This window comes from Chaetura pelagica, unplaced genomic scaffold, assembly GCF_000747805.2.
Source record: "Chaetura pelagica isolate M959 unplaced genomic scaffold, ChaPel_1.0 scaffold382, whole genome shotgun sequence".
NCBI lineage: Eukaryota > Metazoa > Chordata > Aves > Apodiformes > Apodidae > Chaetura > Chaetura pelagica.
Genome location: NW_009952478.1, coordinates 1355548 through 1372716, shown reverse-complemented (window position 1 = coordinate 1372716; position 17169 = coordinate 1355548). Strand labels below are relative to the sequence as shown.

Below are 17169 nucleotides of genomic sequence, written 5' to 3'. Positions count from 1 at the left end.
AGAAACACATATACCTCCTAAAATTAGATTGTTGGATGACTGACGGTAAGTTGCATTTTGGCAATAGTGGGACTATGGCAGTTAGAGACTGACAGCTGAATAGCAAAAAAATCTTGTGGAGAGGGAACATGGGAAGCTTTTTTTTTGTTGTGTAAATCACAGAACCATAGAATAGTAGAATCGCAGAATGGTTTGGTTTGGAATGCACTTTAAAGGGAACCTGAAGTTCCAACCCCCTGCATGGGCAGGGACACCTCCCACTAGACCAGGTTGCTACAAGCCCCATCAAGCCTGGCCTTGAGCACTTCCAGGGAGGGGACACAACCTCTTTGGGCAACCTCTTCCGGTGTCTCACCACCCTCACACTAAATAATTTCTTCCTAATGTCTAACATAAATCTACCATCTTCCAGTTTAAAGCCATTACCGCTTGTCTGCATGCCTTAAATGAACTATGGGATGTGAATTCTGTGCCTGTGGGAGTCATACACACAAGAGTTGATAGAACTATAAGGGATAATGTGTTTCTGTAGCAAGTTCAGGTCTTCTGGAAAAGTTAAGACTGGATACAAACTCAAACTTTATCAGCTGAGTGATTGTGGTATCAACTGGTGTTGCAGTGGAAGGATTAGGAGCTGAAAGACGGTTTTAAGCGCTATAACATGCAGGCTAGCTCAGAGGAATTCAAAGTTTAATATTTGCAGTAGTTATCAATGTACTTGTAAACAAAGTATTGCTGAACGAGTGGTGGCAACTCTGGAAAAGCAAGGTGGATACAGACATTCCCTGTAAGTAATGCCAGAAAGAGATATGAAGTTTATGTTATTTTAAAAGTAAAGCAAGTGGAAAAATGCTTAAAAGTTGGAATTTTTTATGAAAGGATGTGCATAGTAGGTATCCTCAGCAGTAAAGGGATAGAAGTATGCATAAATCTTTGCTAAATGAAGACACTTTCAAGTTTTATTTTTTTTAGCCTTTTATATATATATATATATTTATTGCTTTATTTTAGAATTAATTTTTTAATTACTGTAGTGTCCCAAATGACTTTTAGTTCAGTAACAATTACTATTAAAGACTATTTTGCATAGAAGTTAGACAGAAACAAACACAGATGGAATTGCCAGACAGCCATTCGTCTTTATGCCTATGCATACATGGAGATGTGGAAAGGTATTTATTTAACACATAGAACAGTGGAAATCGTTGTGCATGAATAATTGTCTTTGTTTATCTATGTGAGTGATGGAAGGACTGGACTGCATGACTAGCCTAGTGGCTTTTTACAATGGAGTGACTGCGTCAGTGAACAGGGGAAGACATATGGATATCATCTATCTGGACTTCTGCAAGGCATTTGACATGGTCCCCACAGAATCCTTCTCTCTAAGTTAAAGAGATACGGGTTTGATATTCAGTGAATAAGGAATTGGCTGGATGGTCGCCTCCCGCAGGTAGTGATCAATGGCTTGATGTCCAGATGGAAAATAGTGACAAGCAGTGACCCTCAGGGGTCCGTACTGGGACCAGTGTTGTTTAGTACCTTCATTAATTATATTAACAGGGGCATTGAGAGCAGCCTCAGCAGGTTTGCTGATGACACCAAGTGGGGTGGTGCAGTCAATATGCCAGAGGGACAGGATACCATCCAGTGGGAACTGGACAAGCTGGAGAAGTGAGCCCAGGTGAACTTCATGAGGTTCAACAAGGCCAAGTTCAGGGTCCTACACTTGGGCTGAGATAACCAGAGATATGAACACAGGCTGGGGGAGGACATGTTAGAGAACAGCCCTGTGGAAAAAGACCTGGGAATACTAGTGGATCAAAAGCTGGACGTGAGCCACCAGTGTGCTCTTGCAGCCCAGAAAGCCAACTGTGTCCTGGGCTGTATCAAAAGAATTGTGGCCAGCAGATCAAGAGAGGTGATTCTGCCCCTCTACTCTGCCCTGGTGAGACCTCACCTGGAATACTGTGTCTCTGGTGCCCCCAACACAAGAAGGATGTGGACTTGTTGGAGCATGTCCAGAGGAGGGCAATGAAAATGATCAGAGTTCTGGAGTACCTCAATTATTAAGACAGGCTGAGGGAGTTGGGGTTGTTCATTCTGAAAAGAGAAGACTCTGGGGGATCTTATAGAGACCTGAAAGGGGCCTATAAGATGGCTGGGGAAGAGCTGTTCCCAAGGGCATGGAATAGTGGAACAAGGGGTAATGGTTTCAAGCTAGAAAAGGATGGATGTATCTTGGACATTAGGTAGAAGTTCCTTAATATGAGAATGGTGGATCACTGGAATGGGTTGCCTAAAGAGGTATTGGAGGCCCCATCCCTGGAGATATTCAAGGTTAGGTTTTATGGGGCTCTGAGCAATCTGGTCTAGTTGGAGATGTCCCTGCTTATTGTAGGGAGGTTGGACTAAATGACCATTAGAGGTCCCTTCCAACCCAAGACATTCTGTGATTCTATGCCTGAAAGCCTAAATGAGAAATCGCCACTATGTGGGCAGTCTTTCTACTGTACTTATTTTAGCAAAATTCACAAGACACTGTAATAGTGCGGGGTTTTTTGGTGGTTGGGTTTGTGGGTTTTTTTCATAAGGAAAGGAGAGGGTAGATCTTCAACAATGAGCAATCTCCATTTGAAAATAAGATAATACAACAGAGAGGAAAGGGTTAAATAAGAAAGAATGCACATTTCCCTTCAATACTTACCCGAAAAACTGTGGATCTTACTTAGGAACTAAAACGAACTTTATCAGATCTATTGGGTAAAGTGAAGCATCAGAGGAAGCAAGATACTATAGGAAGGATAATAAATTGAAAAGATCTTCAGAAAAACAAGGATAGTCTGTGCAAGATGAGATCTTTCAAAGTGGGAAAAGAGACCACTTGATGTAGAAGAAGCATAAACTGAAGACAAAGAATATCCTCAAAGACTTTCCAAACATGAGAAAATACATGTGTGCAGCAATCACAGATAAAAATACAAAATAGGTTATCTAGATCTTTATTAAGAGTTCTTGTGTCTTGCTTGTTTGTACTGGCATTCAAAGGTACAGCAGCCTTCTCTGACAGTAATACTCTATAGATGGTAGATAATGGTTATCTTTGATGATACAACATTATCTCAAATCCTTTTGTACAAAAGATATGGAATTTTGGATTATAGTAATTTCTGCTGGAAAGTCAAATCTGGTAAGTAGAAGACTAATACAATCTGACAGTTGGTTCTGGTAGCAACATTAAAAAAGGTCTGGAAAGCTCTCAATCTACAACTTGCTTTTTCTGAAATGCTTGAACAAATCTTTGTGTAGACAAGGTGGCAAGTTGCAAAGGATGTGTATGATTGTGCAGATGAGCTATTCTGTCCTCAGCTTGGGTTTTTTTTTTGTTGGTTTTTGTTTGGGGTTTTTTTCACCTTTTTTCTTGTCTTTAAGAAGTATAGCCTCTCATGGCAGGGACTATAATAGATTTTTCTTCTGGTTTTCTCATTTTGTATCCAAAAAAATGTAAGGATTTTACTGTAGTATAATTACAAAACTGATGAAGCTGAATATTTCTAATCAATTGAGAACAATAGCATTTTGTATCATCTTGTAGGTGATCTAGTAGTACATTCTCTGAACATCACTTTTGTGAAGAATCACATCCCAGTTAATGATCTGTAAGTTAATGTCTTGGTAGATTTTATTTTTTGATTCAGTATTTTCAGGAAGCCAGATAGATTTGTAATCTATGTTGTCATTCATATTGGCTATTCAGTAACCATTCACTTGTGTTTCTTCTGCTATTTAGTAATAATGTATTTGAGCAATTTCTATTTAACGCAGAATCATAGAATCATCAAAGCTGGAAAAGACCTTCAAGATCATCAAGTCCAACCATCTGCCCTACAGTCCCTACAAAATGAGTAAGAAAGTTCCCAAAGTGTTGCCTGTGTTTCACTGATCTGCTTGCCTGTGTTCACATGAGAGAGGCTTCCTAGAGCATAGTGGAGTTTGAAAGAGCTGTATCTTCTGATAGTCACATAGGCAGACTGTAATTCTTTAAAATATGCTATGCTATCATTTATAAACAAAATCTAAGCTTTTGTCTAGGCTTTCAACATTATGCATTATGAGAGATGTGTTTAATGTAACTATGAGTTTATTAATATGTTTATTCATACATTTCCAAAATTGCTTATGAACAAAGTGCACATGAGCTAGTATCTTAAAAACCTATATATTTACTACCAAGAATTTGTCAGTAAGGATCTGTTTAGGAATTATGAGTGTAGGTCCTCTATACTCCTTTGTGCTTCGAAAACTGTCAAACGTCCCATGTATTTTTATATTTTTTTAATTATTTTTTTTAAGTCACTTTTCCTTTCTTTTTCTCACGGTTTTGTTCACCTATAACTCTGAAATGTCTAGGTATAACACCAAACCTCACCAGCTAAGGGAAGGGAGATACCTCCTGCACAGAGTTAGAATCATGCAATCATAGAATCATTTAGGTTCAAAAAAGACCTTTAAGGTCATCATATCCATCTGCAAACTTAACACTGACAAGTACACCTAAACCATGTCCCTTAGTATCACATCTACATGTCTTTTAAATACCTCCAGGGGTGGTGACTCCACCACTCCCCTGGGCAGCCTGTTACAATGCTTGAAAACCCTTTTGGTGAAGCAGTTTTTCCTTATATCCAAACTAAACTTCCCCTGGCACAACCTGAGGCCATTTCCTCTTGTCCTGTTGCTTGTCACGTGGAAGAAAATACAACTCCACCTGGCTACAGCCTTCTTCCAGGTAGTTGTAGAGTGAGAGAAGGTTTTCCCTCAACCTCCTTTTTGCCAGACCAAACAACTCCAGTTCCTGCAGATGTTCCTCATAAAATATGATTTGTTTTCCAGAACCTTCAGCAGCTTTGTTAAACTCCTTTGGACATCCTCCAGCATCTCCATTTCATGGATTTAATAAATATTTGCTAGCAGCAGAAGAGTGAATTCAGTGGGTTCCTGACTCTGTACTCAGACTGGAAACATTTTGATACGTTTGGAAGAAAGACCTTTATTTCCTGCTCAAAAACAGAGGTGAAATTTTGATTAAAATCTTGGATACTCTGGAAATTCTAAGAAAAACTTAACACAACTGGATATATGTTGTTTTTTTTCTAGCTGTTTAAAAAAAAAATCTTAACTGTTTTGTCCATATGATAAATTTCAGCCTAAGGCAGATTCTTGGCACAGGAAAAATATAAAATTTAAAGTCTGCAGGTTGTTGCAGCTGGCAAAATTTGTGCCTGCTTTTTTTCAGAAAATTCCACAAATTTACAATTAAAATAAAAGGTGTGAATTCCATCTACAGTGTGATCATGTTGTCACTGTTTTGTCAGATAACAAGCCCAGTAACGTGTTCTCTGTTGAGAGAAAAGTAAGAAAGAACACAGTAACATAGCTCAATTGGACCTTCACTTTTATTTGCTCAGCCACCTGCTGTTTCAGATGTGTATAAGGAATTTTCATGCCCTGCAGCCGACAGGGAAGTAGAGAGACAGTCAAGCTATCTTCACAGTTGAGCTTGTTTATGTGAAGCAACCTAGTAGCAGCATGGAGCCCTATGTGAGTCAAGGTGTTCAGGTGAGAAATTAGACTTTATTAGCTTATGCACCAACACTTGTAAACTTCTTTGTTGCTTCTGCTGTATCTTAAAGCTAGTTCGTGCATCCCTGTACTGAACTGCAGATCTACTTGACAAGTTGCTATTACATGAGAGGCAATTTAAAAATTTATATTTTGCTAAATTTTCCAGATGTACTTACTAAAAAATATTTTGTTTTTCTTGCACTCTGTCTTCAAGTATTCAAGTACTGCAAGCTTTACCAAATTTGTGTTTAATATATCATAAATATTTGAACTACTCAAGCACAAAAGGTAATATTTTTTTACAGTGGTCAAGCATTCTTTCCATGTTTCCAAATTTCTAAGTCACTGAGCAGTTTACCCTTGTACTAATCAACTCTGCTTTATAGACATACTTCTTCATTAACACAGAGACAGCTTGTCTTTTCCTCAGCACTGCTGCCCACTCCAAGCAGATGACTAAAGAACCGTGGAGAGCATATGCGCAGCTATGCCTGTGTGTGCTATGCAAGCACTTTTTCTACTGATGTGAAATGTGGCTGCTACTGTCTCTCCATTTTTCTTAGCACACTCAAAGGCTTATTCAGTTGCTAATGCTGTTTGTGTCATGGAATATCTTTGCCTACCACATGGAAACAGGCAGAGGAAAAACATGGAACATACATTTTCATAAGGAGACTGTAAGAGAAAATGGATGTCTAAAAGTACCAATAGAACTGTGGAAAAATCTTTCACAGGGAACAAAACATTCATTAAAATTCTGTTCTGACTAATTTTAGAGTTCAAATGTTAAGTACACAGCTTGAATTTTAATTCTGCAGAAGCCATCTAACATTTCAGAACTTCTACTGTTAATCATACTACAGTATTTTATATAATGCTGTCTTTAAAATAGTGGGTCTTTAAAATGTGGGTCCATTATTTCACATACAGGGACTTGGATACTTGCAATTATAATGAGTCATCTGTGCTGCTTTTATTTTGAAATATGATGCTTGTTTGAGAGTACATGTATATTTCTATACATGTATAGAAGTTCTGAGTGAACAGTTAGTATATAAGAAAACAGTAGAAATTAATTATTTTAACAGGTAAATGTCGATAAATGGACTATAGATAATAGTCCATTTAAATCTGAATGTTATTAATACACAAGTCATTCAGGCTACATTGTGTAAGTGTCAGTGTTGACATTGCGCTGTATTACCTGTGGGATCAATGAACGCTGGCAACAAGGCAGAGACTGTAAAGGCAGTTGACTGTAAAAGAGCAGGTGTAGCTATCATGTAGTGAAGGAAAATATCCTGCTGACACTTTTAACCATTTTAAGAATTTTGTTATTATAGCAATTAATATATTTTTGCTGTTTCAATGGGATTCCACTAGTTTCAGTTCTGCAGGACAGACCACATTTAAACTTTACATATTCTTTTCTCTCCTAAGCAAATCTGTAGGGTTGCCTGACTCAAAGTGTCCAACAGAACAAACACATCAGAAGGTAAATTACCTTTGTGGGGTGTGATGTACATCAAATGAACTGTCTGACCCACTGACCACTTCGGTGGTGCTTTTTACACTGTAAGTGTTCTCCATCTTTTATCATATGATGCCTTGATCTGTGGTCATTGGTATAAAAATGATCCTTTTTTTGTGAAACTCTGAAAGCAAATGCAATCATGCAGGTCACCTCACTTTCAGTCATAAATCAAACAAAGCATTCTGTGACAAAAATAAAAAAAACTCATACTGCATAAGAGTTTTTATCTTGCTTATGCAAGTTAATCAATTCAAAGCTTGGAGAGAGGTCACTGTGGTAATACTTTGAAAGATATTATACTGGCGTCTAGCAGGAGCATGTAACACTGCAGAGCTTGCAGGATTATTTCTGTAACTTTCAGAAATAAGCAATAAAGCCCATTTTAGCCACATTATTTTAAAAGAAATTTTTACAACCTAATAAATGATTAAAGCCTAATCTATCTGCACTGGTAAGCAGTTTCCTGAAATTTTTAGGTGACTATCACATACTTAATTTTGCCTATCTATAGTAATTTACTTTGTGATTCAGCAAAATTATTAACCTTCTGTAGTCTTGTTGATTTCAGAGAGAGCATGCACATGCTCAGTTTTTGATATATACCTAAATTACTTGGTGAACTGAGATCCAAATATTGAGATTCAAATATTAATCTTACAGTATTATATCCATCCATCCAGATATATCTTGGGTTTGGGTTAGTCTTCCAAGTATAGATATTTTGGCATGTTTTTCACCACAGAATAGTCTTGGATTATACCAAAAGCTGGCAGTTTCACTAATTCTGTCTGACAAAGGAAAGAAAACTAAGCCAGCAAGTTTTTCAGGAACGCTTTTTTAGTGAATTAAAGACACATCAGGACATACTGAAATCTAAGCAGGATATCTGCGACCAGTCACTCCTTTCTGATTGTTCAGAACATTCATCTAGCCATTCCTGTTCCCCAGATTATTTTCCAAAAAGGCTTAGAGGTGGGGTGGTGAGCAGAAAAAAATCCTGTTCTCTGTAGAACTGTTTTCCAGTGCAAGAGAGCTAGTTTTCCAAGGTTACTCTTGGTGTTATTTCAGATAAATATACAGTCCTTTGCCTGTTATCATAGTGACCATCTTTGTATACCCTAATGCGCATTGTATGAGCATCTGCTCAGTCTTCTGCTATCATATTTCTTCCAAACTTTCCTTTAAAGTGTAATAAATTTCAATTTTAATTAAAATTCTAGCTACTTTATAAGAGGACCGATAGAAATATTTGAAAAAGAAGATTGCACATTCCCTTTGCTGATCTGTTACCTACATAGTTTACATATCTCCTGTAACATTATCAAAGGTATCTAATAAGCTGCCAAAGTTGTTGATAACAATCAATTCATTATATTAATGCTGAGTTTTTCACTTCTCAACTAACTTGGCACACCTCACTGGCTAATCTGAAAGTTGCATACGATTATCTACTGTAAAGTGTGATTTAAGAATTATACTAAATATATTAATGACAAATCCAGAGTTTTCTTCTTCACTATCTGTAATATAAAACCTGCAATGTTTTGTATTCAATGTAAGCATATAGTAGAAATTAATTCTACTGAAATCAATGGAATTTATGACCTCATTTGCATTATAATAGCAGAAGAAAATAATTCTGACACACATTTTCATATGTCATCCTTAAATTTTACAAAAGACAAAGTCAAATTCAAGTGGATAGCAAATTCTATATGCTAAACTCTATATATTAGCTGTGAGGATTAAAATCTTCCAGCTAGTGCATGCAGACTGCATTCAATCTAAAATAGCACTGCCAAAAATTATCTAGTGAAATATTTCTATCTTTGAGTTTTGGTCTTTATTAAGAAGATTAAGAGACTTTTTTATTAATTTATTTTTTCCCCAGGAAATAATTCAAATGGCTTCAGCAGCATCATTCTTTTTGGACTTCCTTTTAGGATTGCCACATGGAGGTTTTTTACTGTAACAAAAGGGACGTAAGACTATAAAAAAAAAGACTGTTAAAAAAATTAAAGATTACTTTACTTGAGTAAAACTATGCCACAATATGAAAAAATGCCCTTAAAATATTTTTTCTTGGTTGTCCTGCTTTGAGCCAGGATGAAGCCACTTTTACTATTTTTTTTTCCTTCAGTAAGATAGGACAACTTCCTTCCTCTTTCTTCTTCCCTTCTCTTCTGTCCATGGCTGGCATCCAGGGAGAATGCTGTCCATCCATCCATCACCATCAACCTCTAGGCTGTGCATCCTTCAACCCTCATAACTCTGCCTCTCTCCAGCAGCTCTTGGACTTTTCAGGATTGTTTACAGCCAAGGAGATGCTGTGGGAATTGCTGGGGGTGGGGGGAAGCAAGAGACTTTTGCACATTCCTGAACATATTTGTATAGAATTGTATAGATTTTCTTTTATCATTAGTGTTTAATTAAAACTGTCTAGTTTAGTTTTCCATCCAGAGAGTCTCTCTCTTACTCTCTCCCTCCTTCCCTACCTGGGTGGGAGGGGGAGGAGATCGAGAGCATTGTTGTCTCTGGTTTAATTGCCAATCCTGAGTCAAAGTGTGACATTGGTAAATCTCAAGTCAGTTTGGTGTATGCCTTTTCCTCCCATACATATGACTGCTACAGGAAAAGTAGAGGGCTCATGGTACAGAGTTCACAATATTAAAACAGCTTTTTATATATTCCACAGCTTTGTCTTCAATCTAACTGGATGTATCTGAGGGAACTGGCTTGAGAATGTACTGACAAAGGGCTGTGTGACTTCGTACTCTTACAGACTGAATAAATCATTCAGATTTTCTTGGGCCTCTCTTGCAGAGCATTTCCTTGAGGATAAATGGAAGCTGATGTGCAAGTTGGCACCGAGTTTCTGGAATGAATAAAACACTACCTGGTATTCTTTAACATCTTCTAGTCTGTTTTATCAACTGCTAGTTCATGTTGCAAAACAACACGTCACATTCTGTAGACAGCAGAGAGACAAATTCTCTCAAACTCAGCATATTAGACTAAGTCATGTAACATACTCTTAGAAAAACCAATAGATCAAAGTGAGTGGTTTTAGTGTTTTATAGATCTAAACAAGAAGTACATTACAAATCAAATTCAGCATAAGAACTCTGAGAAAAGTCCACCACATAATGGTAATGATTAATTTACTCGCTTTGTCCTCTTTCCAGTGTTTCCTTTTTGAAGATTATACCAGTAAGAAATAGTCCTGATGGTTGTTTTCAAATCCATTTTGGCATAACTGCTTTCTTATCTTGAGCAAATAATAAAATTCACAGGAAATGAATGTCAGCACCTTTATAAAATCTAAGTATAGAAAAAGAAATATTTATGGACATCCTATTTTTCAATAAAACATTCGTTCTTATGGGAAGAGGTTTTCGGTATTGATCAAAAAATTATCAGACATATTTTTGAAGCTTACTAAAATTGCAGCATCATCTGTATTCCACCACAAATTCTTCTGCAGAAGTGGTTGAATTTACCATCATATCTATAGAACAAAAAAAGTGAGACTTCTTGTTTTACAAATCAAGTTGTGTCTTCCTCTGTCATTCCCCTAATTAAGGTTCTGTCCTCAGAACTACCTCCCTGAAAGCAGCTCCATCCTGTGATGAAATCTTCAGTGCTGAACTGTTTTCTGTGCCGATCTTCCACTATTGTCAAGAAAGCTTTTTGGATTTCCTTTATATTAAATTACCTGAGTTGTAAAAGTCTACAGGGAAGCTAGTAATAAAACAGTTAGGCTTTGCACATTAAATTAAAAGAGAGGCTTGAGCTTCCACCCTTTACCTTTTTCACTTCACTTCAAAGTAAAATTTGCCAGGTCTTGGAAGTATAATACTAGAAGGTCAATGAAGGAAATTAAAGACTAATTCCATTACTAATATTAGAACATAGTTGGGTTGGTTGGCCTTTTTGCATCTCAGGAATGGCAGCACTATTTGCTGACCTCCAGCTTCCTTCTTTCTGGCTACATAAAAGTTTAATTCTTACTTTTGGAAAATAGGTGCTGCTATGCTACTTTCCAGGCAGGTAGCAGAACTTAAGGGGTTGAAACCTTGTCAGATTGAGAAAATAATTTGACTCAGTTTAAAGTTTATTATTAAAAGTGGATATCATCACATTTGCTAGCTAGCCATGCTTAGAAAAAAAATGGTTGATTAAAATTATTATTATTTTTTATTATTATTATTTTCAAAGAAGGAATATGTTCTGTTGAAGCTTTTGATATCAGAAGAATTCTAGAGAAATGTTTCTGGATTTTTAGAATCAGGAATTATTAAGCATTGTTCTTGTTGATATTTCCACACCGATAGATAGATAGATAGATAGATAGATAGATAGACAGACAGACAGACAGACAGACAGACAGACAGGCATTAGAAAAACCACTTAATTAAGCACAGGGGTTTGTTGTAGTCTATAGCTGTATATTTTGTCTGATATCATAACAAGGCTGATTTCCACAAATACAGCACACCTTTGAGGTGTTACTTAAGTTTCAACATATCTAAATAGATAATCAAGGGAAAATAAGAGCTAAGGGGTAGCCAAATTAGAGGAGAAAGATTTTTCCAGAGCATTTCCTAGTTATGTAGTCTACTGAAGTCCAAGACTTGGAATTTTTAATCTGATTAAGTTAAAATTATGAAACTAAAAAATAATCAACAAGACTCTAAGGTAAAGCTCTTAAAGATTTTATATTTAAAATTTATAATTTAAAATGGAAATTGTGGAATTAAATCCATGAAATACTTTGAAACTATATTTTGGTTTTTTTCTTTGTGAACTTGGGAAGCTCTAGAAATAACCTGTAATTCTAGTTCTAGTTTTTCACCAAAACATTTTAGATAAATTTAAATAAATTGTGCATAAGCATCTAGAAGAGCAATGTAATACTGTTCTGAAAATATTCATCTATGTTCAGCAATAACTTTACAGCTACTTGAGCAATAATAAAATATGAGACTTGTAAGTAGTAGTATCTGAAGTCAAGTAAAACTACTCTAATTAAAATTCAGAATAGGTATTTGGATTTTGGTATGGTATAAGTATAAGTATAATCATAGGAAGATTTAAATAAATTTTATTATTTTGTTGTTAGTTGAAACTGCATACAATAAAAACATAATTTGGTAATAGTGGTATCACTTAAAGTACTGACAGTGTGAGTGGTAACTCAAAGTTCAATGTGAAGTAGGAGGAAAACAGATCTTCAAAGTATTTTTTTGAAGTAAAAAACTTTTTTTTTAAAATCTTCATTTAAAATGAGAGAACACATAAAATTGAGCAGGAGGAAATGTTCTTCTAATATTATGCTGTGAACATTAATTTTACTCAGTTGTTGGCCACTCTTGTTTTGTTTAGGAAGCAAATTTGATTGTTAACAACTTAGGGATAGTAACATATGAAGTTAACTTTAAATCTGTTTAATAAATGCATTTACTTGGGAAAATAAATACAGATTCTCTTAAGAGAACAGAGAATAATTATAAAGACAGGTTATGTTGCTGGTTTAATCTGGTAAGAATTATCACGTTGAAAGGAAATTGCACATTCTTATTTGTATCTCCCCTCTATCCTATACATTAGTGTGCAATTCAAGTCTTGGGCATTATCAGCTCAGGATATAACCCTAAATTCCTGTTTGGGTTTAGCATCCCTTTTTCATCTTGCTGTCAGTACTGAGCAGGGCACAATAAGCCAGTGAAGCTGCTCACATGGTATTTTTCAAGGGATAACAAAATCTGACTAGTTTTGGTATGACACATTTTTTCCATTCTTCTTCATAATTCATTTGTGCAAGTGGGCTTTTTTACATTTTAATAAACACTATGAAAGAAAGAACTATTCTCATGATATTTGCAGAACAACAAACAAGTGTTGAAATGTTTACAGTAGCCCTTTCTTGTGATATATTTAGACTAATATCTCTGATTAAGTGTTCATTCGTCCAGTAAACACTGATTATTTAATGTTACAGCACTATTGTTCTTTTATTCTCTAGAAACCAAAAATATGAAGAAAACTGTTTCATCAGGAGAGTAATTGAATTGGTGATTTATTTTTTTTAATTGTTTGTGTAGATTTCACTAAGTAAAATAGCACGCTCTGTAGTGCCCAGAAATTCTCTCTCATCTGAAAAGTGGTGTTCATATAAAACAAGAACAAGAAAAGAGTATAGCTGCCATATTGTATGTGCAGTCTGAATCACAGAATCATTATTCCAACAGATGTTGCCATTTCAAAACCAACTTGCTTACTAACATTTTCTGTACTAGCTGTTGCAGGCTTTCCTGTAGAAGCGTTTGCTAGCATATCTAAGTTTTTATATATATAATAATTGAGGGTCTTTTTTAATTGTACTGCATCTAATGTACTATTTTCAGCAAAACTAAATCCAAAGGCAACAAAAACATCCTTAGGCTTATGGGGTTATATACTAGGTGACATACCAAGCACAGTTCTACAGCTTTCTAAATAATAAATGGATAGTGCATCTGCTACCTCCCAGTGGTTAGGGATGGGAATTGTCCTATTTATGAGCATTGACATGACAGTGTATTTTAAAACCAAAGGCTAGCAAAGGAATCAAACTTGATAATATTAATACCCCACTGTTTTTATGTGTACTGTAATTTATTGAATCTGAAGATATGGGAGTGGGAATTCTTCTTTATGCCAAGATACATCAGTACAAATTAAATGTTTCTGTCTGTGAAAAAAGGCAAATAGCTAAAGGCATCTTTGTCTACTGCCATTTGGTTAATGAAGATTGCCTGCAAATTTAGCACTGATGTTTTGCACTCCAGCTCGGATTCTCAAATGCATTTCAGCCTGTATGGAAATCACTGAGACTTCAATGCCTGAATGAGTCTGGACATCATCAAAGTAATTAGAAATGTTGAAACCAGTGGCTCTTGTAATTTCTGGAAACTACTTGAGCTCTCTTGTCTGGCTTTGTTGTAATACAATATATAATGTAAGTAATGTAATAAATATAATATATAATTATATTATATTATTCTATAGTACAACTTATTCTTAAGTTATAGGGAGGTATTCAGAGCCATGACTAGGACCAAGATGTTAACCAAGGTGTACTTGCCATTTACATTGTCCCAGTGGGAACTAAGTATTCAGATGCATAAAGCAAAAGTTGTACTGATTTATAAATAAACAGAAATGTCCATGTTCAATCTAACTTCTTTTCCAATTAAGGACTTCCACAGCCAGCCAGAATAACCTTTTCTTGATGCTGTTGAAACGTGGTTGTTCAGGAATCTTGAAATGCAATTGCTGGATGCTCAAAAATATTTCCCAGCATCAAGTGAACTCCCAGTGATAGCATATAACATTGCATAAACAAGTCTGTCTCACATAGCTGCTTATTTTAACACAGGCATAATGCATCAGTTGTTACTGTGGATAAACAAAATTACATTTTGCTTTTCCTGTCAACTTCCTGAATACTAAACATTCAGGATTTAGCTCAGTTGAAGTGATTCTTTGATACACAGTGATAAATTACTTCTGTTGTGCAAAACTTGAAATAACATGCTTCTTTTTCATGCTCCTTAAATTTCCACCATCTGTTTGAGAAAGTTATCGCCTGATAACTTTCACTGTGGCTTTGGGTTGAGATTTAGGCCTATTTATGTATGTTTAGATAAATTCTGCTTTGGCCCAACTTTTTTTGGTCCAGAAAGCCATAAATCCATTTCAGATTAAGAGATGCAATTTAGAACTGTCACAGACAGCTTCAGTTTGGTACCTTTATTAGAGTAAGATAGCAGAGCTTACTTAATAATAACATAATATTTAATAAAAATAACTTATTAATGTATACAAAAAAATTCTTTCTGCTTGTCATGACAGTTGCATTCACAGTCCTTGCACTAAAAATTTGCATGGTGGATCTTTGCCTGATATTCAAACTGCTAAGCATAAGAAGCACAACATGACATAAAGGAGCAAACAATAGTGTTTTCTGATCTTTTCAGGCCCATGCTGAAGTCCTGAAAACACTGGGGATTGAATCTATAGGTATGCACAATTTCCTCCACTGTTGCCTGTGCTAGAGCAGGATGTCAGATTTGTAAATGACAGCCTCTTTTAATTGAATGCTTATTCATCAGGGAACATCAGGAGCTCTGTGTGTATATTTGTTTTAAAACTCCTCCCTATCTCACTCAAACTTCTATTTTGTGAATCATAGAATCATAGAATGGTTTGGGTTGGAAGGTGTGTTAAAAATCAACCCAGTAGACCAGGTTCCAAGCCCCATCCAACCTGGCCTTGAACACTTCCAGGGAAGCGGCATTCACAACCTCCCTGGGCAACCTGTTCTAGCATCTCACCACTCTCACAGAAAATAAATTCTTACTAACATCTAATCTGAATCTACCTTCTTTCAGCTTAAAACTGTTACTCCTCATCCTATTTACATGCCCTTGTAAAAACTCACTCCCTAGCTTTCCTGTACCCCCCTCGCCCCTCAGTTACTAAAAGGCCACTATGAGGTCTCCCTGGAGCTTTCTTTTCTGCAGGCTGAACAAGCCCAGCTCTCTCAGGCTGTCTTCATAGGAGAGGGGCTCCAGCCCTCAAATCGTCTTTGTGGCCCTCCTCTGGACTTGCTCCAACAGCTCCATGTATGTTTTGTGTTGGGGGCTCCAGAACTGGACATAGTATTCCGGGTAGGGTCTCACAATGGAGAGTAGAGGGGCAGAACCAACTTCTTCAACATGCTTGCCACGCTTCTTTTGATGCAGCCCAGAACACAGTTGGTCTTCTGGGCTGCAAATGCATATTGCCAGCTCATGTTTAGCTTCTTATCAACCAGCACCCCCAAGTCCTTTTCCACTGGGCTTTTCTCAATCCATTGTCCCCACAAGCCTGTGTTTGTGCTTGGGATTGCTTCTATCCATGTGCAGGACCTTGCACATGGCCTTATCGAACTTCATTATGTTGGCATGGGCCTACTTCTCAAGCCTGTCAAGGTCCCTCTGGATGACCTACCTTCCCTCCAGTATGTTAACCTCACCACACTGTTTGTTGTCATCAGCAAACTTCTGAGGGTGCACTCAATGCCACTGTCCATCCCACCAATAAAGATGTTAAATAGCATTAGTTTCAGTACCAACCCCTTAGGAGTACATCTCATCACTGCTCTCCACTTGGACATTGAGCCCTTGACCACAACTCTTTGAGTGCGACCAGCCAGCCAATTCCTTATCCACTGCATGATCCATGCAGCAAATCCATATCTTTGTAATTTAGAGACCAGGATGTCATGCAGAACAGTGTCAAACACTTTGCGCAAGTTCAGGTAGAAGACATTGGGTGTTCTCCTGTTGTCCACAGATGCTGGGACCCATCATAAAAGGCCACTAAAATTGTCTGGCACAATTTGCCCTTGGTTAAGCCATGTTAGTTACTAGCAACCACCTCCACATTTTGCATGTGCCTTAGCAGAGCCTTCAGTAGGATCCACTCCATGATGTTGCTGGGCACAGAATTTAGACTGGCTCATTTCTACTTCTCTGGTTCTTCCTTTTTTTCCTTTATGAAAATGGGAGTTATGTTTTATTTTCCAGACAGTGGAAATTTCACCAGACTGACATGAGTTTTCAAATATAATGGAAAGCAGCTTTGTAATTTCATCCACCAGTTCCCTCAGGAGCCATGGATGGATTGCATCAGGTTCCATGGACTTGTGCACTTTCAGGTTCTTTAGATGATCTCGAATCTTCTTTTTTCCCTAGTCTTCCTTTTATCACTTACATACCTTGAGAAGCTTTTCTTTTCATCCTTGATGTCCCTGGTAAGATATAATTCTATCTGGGACTTAGCTTTTGTAGCCTGATCTGCAGCTTCTAGAACAACTTCTTTGCACTCCTCTCAGGCTGCCTGTCCACCCTCTGTTGACTTTCTTTTTACATTTAACATACCCAGGGTCTCCCTGTTCATCTATGCAGGTCTCCTGGCATTCC

The 17169-nt window shown here is 36.8% G+C and overlaps 1 protein-coding gene across 1 annotated transcript in view; it reads right to left on the bottom strand.

The window, feature by feature from the left end:
- HCN1 (hyperpolarization activated cyclic nucleotide-gated potassium channel 1) overlaps nt 1–17169 on the bottom strand; it is a gene marked incomplete at its 3' end in the record, with an annotated part of 218924 nt that overhangs the window by 200523 nt on the left and 1232 nt on the right. The gene's annotated exons all lie outside the window — the stretch shown is intronic.